This window comes from Nomascus leucogenys, unplaced genomic scaffold (genome assembly GCF_006542625.1).
Source record: "Nomascus leucogenys isolate Asia unplaced genomic scaffold, Asia_NLE_v1 Super-Scaffold_640, whole genome shotgun sequence".
Taxonomy (NCBI): Eukaryota; Metazoa; Chordata; class Mammalia; order Primates; family Hylobatidae; genus Nomascus; species Nomascus leucogenys.
Window position 1 is genome coordinate 133,336 of NW_022095787.1, and position 3,775 is coordinate 137,110.

The window sequence follows — 3,775 nt, forward strand, 5'->3', positions numbered from 1 at the left end:
TCAATAATCTTCATCCCTATGGAACTCAGGGGCTCATAGGGTGACAGGAGAGGAGACAAGCTGGCTTGGGAAGAGTCGTCTTTCAGCTTCTCCCCCACTGAAACACTATATACTTGGGGCCACGGTTCATGGCAAAACACACATGCTCTCTTTCTTTCTCTCACAACCACATCTCGGGAACCCAACAACTTGATGGCAGGTAGCTCTGGGTATCCTTGGTCTGGCATTCACCCACTCAGCATCGAAGCTGTCCTAAAGCTCTTTTCAATCACTTCTCACTCTTTCCAGGCCCATGTGGGTAGGTGTTCCAGCCTTCACTCTTTCAGGCTGATCATAAAGGCACAGTGTGGGAAAGTCCCCTGCTGTGATGGCCATTGCTGGGGAGCAGGGAAGGCTAAGGGCCCACTGCTGCCAAAGGCTAGTGTAGACGCCCTCTGCTCCACTCATCTCCTCGAAGATTGATGTCAGGTGCAGCAGCTGCTGTCTGGAATGTTATCAAACCAGGACTGCACAGGCTCTGCATTCTCTGGGTGGAAGATGTAAGAAGCAGGCGAGTTTTCCAGGATGAGAGTTTTCCTCAGATCCCTTCCCAGATGGCTGTGGTCATTGACATAGCAGCCCTGGTGGAACAAACACGACTCATGGGCTAGGCAACCCCAGAACACCCCACACTGGTCCAGCATACCCATCACAGTGTGTCCGGAATTGGTGGGTTCTTGGTCTCAGTGACTTCAAGAATGAAGCCGCGGACCCTCGCAGTGAGTGCTACAGTTCTTAAAGGCAGCGTGTCTGGAGTTTGTTCCTTCTGACATTCGGATGTGTTCGGAGTTCCTTCCTTCTGGTGGGTTTGTGGTCTTGCTGGCTCAGGAGTGAAGCTGCAGATGTTTGCAGTGAGTGTTACAGCTCTTAAGGTGGTGCATCTGGGGTTGTTCCCTCCTCCCGGTGGGTTTGTGTCTCGCTGGCTTCAGGAGTGAAGCTGCAGACCTTCACCGTGAGTGTTACGGCTCATAAAGGCAGGGTGCACCCAAAGAGTGAGCAGCAGCAAGATTTATTGCAAACAGCAAAAGAACAAACTTCCACAGTGTGGAAGGGGACCCGAGTGGGTTGTCACTGCTGGCTTGGGCAGCCTGCTTTTATTCTCTTATCTGGCTCCACCCACATCCTGCTGATTGGCAGGGCACTGATTGGTGCGTTTACAATCCCTGAGCTAGACACAAAGGTTCTCCATGTCCCCACCAGAGTAGCTAGATACAGAGTGTCGATTGGTGCATTCACAAACCCTGAGCTAGACACAGAGTGCTGATTGGTGTGTTTACAAATCTTGAGCTAAATACAGAGTGCTGATTGGTGTATTTACAATCCCTTAGCTAGACATAAAGGTTCTCCATGTCCCCACCAGACTCAGGAGCCCAGCTGGCTTCACCCAGTGGATCCTGCACCAGGTCTGCAGGTGGAGCTGCCTGCCAGTCCCGTGCTGTGCTCCCGCACTCCTCAGCCCTTGGGTGGTTGATGGGACTGGGTGCCATGGAGCAGGGGGTGGTGCTCATCAGGGAGGCTCAGGCATGGCGGGCTGCAGGTCCCAAGCCCTGCCCCATGGGAAGGCAGCTAAGGCCCAGCAAGGAATTGAGCACAGCAGCTGCTGGCCCAGGTGCTAAGCCCCTCACCGCCGGGGCCGGTGGGGCCAGCCAGCCACTCCAAGTGCGGGGTCCACCGAGCCCACGCCCACCTGGAACTCCAGCTGGCCTGCAAGCACCACGTGCAGCCCAGTTCCCGCAAGGCCCAGCAAGGAATTGAGCACAGCAGCTGCTGGCCCAGGTGCTAAGCCCCTCACCGCCCGGGGCCGGTGGGGCCAGCCAGCCACTCCAAGTGCGGGGTCCACCGAGCCCACGCCCACCTGGAACTCCAGCTGGCCTGCAAGCACCACGTGCAGCCCAGTTCCCGCCCGTGCCTCTCCCTCCACACCTCCTCGCAAGTTGAGGGAGCCTGCTCTGGCCTTGGCCAGCCCAGAAAGGGGCTTCCACAGTGCAGCAGCGGGCTGAAGGGCTCCTCAAGTGCTGCCAAAGTGGGAGTCCAGGTAGAGGAGGCCCCAAGAGCAAGCATGGGCTGCAAGGACTGCCAGCACGCTGTCACCTCTCAACAGGATCTGCATACTTGTTCAGGCGGGAATGAAGACAGCAATGAAGAAAACACATTTAAACAGTTCCTTCAGTCATCTCAGGAACTCATCCATATAAGGCCTCATGAGCAAATGGATCTGACGCATGGTCCCCTCAATCTCTATAGGCAGTAGGCAGTCAGCATTGCTGATTGGCTTAAAGGAGCTATGCACAAGGGTTTCATCCAGGTCCGTGACCATACAGATCCTTCCTTGATTTTTCTGTCACCTCTGGGAGCAGGCAGGTTCCTGGGATCTGATAAAACTGATACTGGAGACCCTGGAGCTGATCCGACTTAGCAATGGTGTTGACGTCCTCCTTATGTGTGGAGAGCTCAGCGGGGGAACTTGACTGCCCAACATGCTGGGTGCAAGAACAGCAGAAAGGAATCTTAGTTCTAAGATGTGACAAACATGAGGCCTCTTCAGAGAGCACTTTGGAAACCAGGCCTTGCTTGGTAAGGACCAGGGCATCTTCCCTCCATGCCTGGGTGATGATGGAGCCATGTTCCATCTAACAATCCTGAGGGCTGGGCTGGCTGGGTGGGAAGACTGGCGGGCACGCCGGCTGGACTGGGCTGGAGGGCATGGGCTGGGGCCTGATTCAGTTCCCAAGAGTCTGACTTCCACAGCTGTTCACATTCCCCCTCTCCTTTCCATCACCGGGCGGGAAGGGAGGCAGCCTGTAGGGAGGGTAGATGGCCTTGGCAGCAGCTCCCCAGTGTGCCCCCAGCCCCGATTCCCCCAGCGGGAGCTTTGGGATCCTCAGTTTGGGTCTAACATAGAGAATCCACCAGATTCTCATTTTTTTTCAACTTTTAAGTTCAGGGGTCCATATGTGATAAATATTTTTTTCAACTTTTATTTTAAGTTTAGCCGTCCATGTGCAGGATATGCAGGTCTCTTACATAGATAAATATGTGCCACTGTGCTTTACTGCACAGATCATCTCATCACGCAGGTACTAAGCCCAGCATCCGCAGCTATTCTTCCTGGTGCTCTCCTTCCCCTCCCCCATGCCATGAAACAGGTGTCCAGTGTGTATTTTTCTTCCTGATGTGTCCATGTGTTCTCATTGATCTGCTTCAGCTAATAAGTTAGAATAATAAGTGGTGTTTGGTTTTCTGTTCCTGCGTTAGTTTGCTGGGAGTAATGGCTTCAAATTCCAAATATGTTCCTACAAGGGACATCATCTCATTACATTTCATGGCTTCATAGTGTTCCGTGGTGTAGGTGTACCACATTTTCTTTATCCAGTCTATCACTGATGGGCATGTAGATTGATTACATGACGTTGGTATTGTAAATAGTGCTGCAATGAACATATGTATACATGTATATTTAAAATAGATTTATATTCCTTTGAGTGTATAACCAGTAATAGTATTGCTGAGTCAAACGGTATTTCTGCTTCTAGGTCTTTGATGAATCTCCACACTCTTCTACAATGCTTGAAATAATTTACACTCTCACCAACAGTGTAAAAGTGTTCCGTTTTCTCCACAACCTCACCAGCATCTGTTTTTATTTTTTTTTAACGTTTTATTAATAGCCATGGTAATTGGTGTGAGATGGTATCTCATTGTGGTTTTGATTTGTATTTATCCAGTTATCAGTGAT

The 3,775-nt window shown here is 51.7% G+C and overlaps 1 pseudogene; it reads right to left on the bottom strand.

The window, feature by feature from the left end:
* Positions 1-314: 314 nt before the first annotated feature.
* Positions 315-2,669, bottom strand: LOC100605091 (annotated as a pseudogene).
* Positions 2,670-3,775: the final 1,106 nt, after the last annotated feature.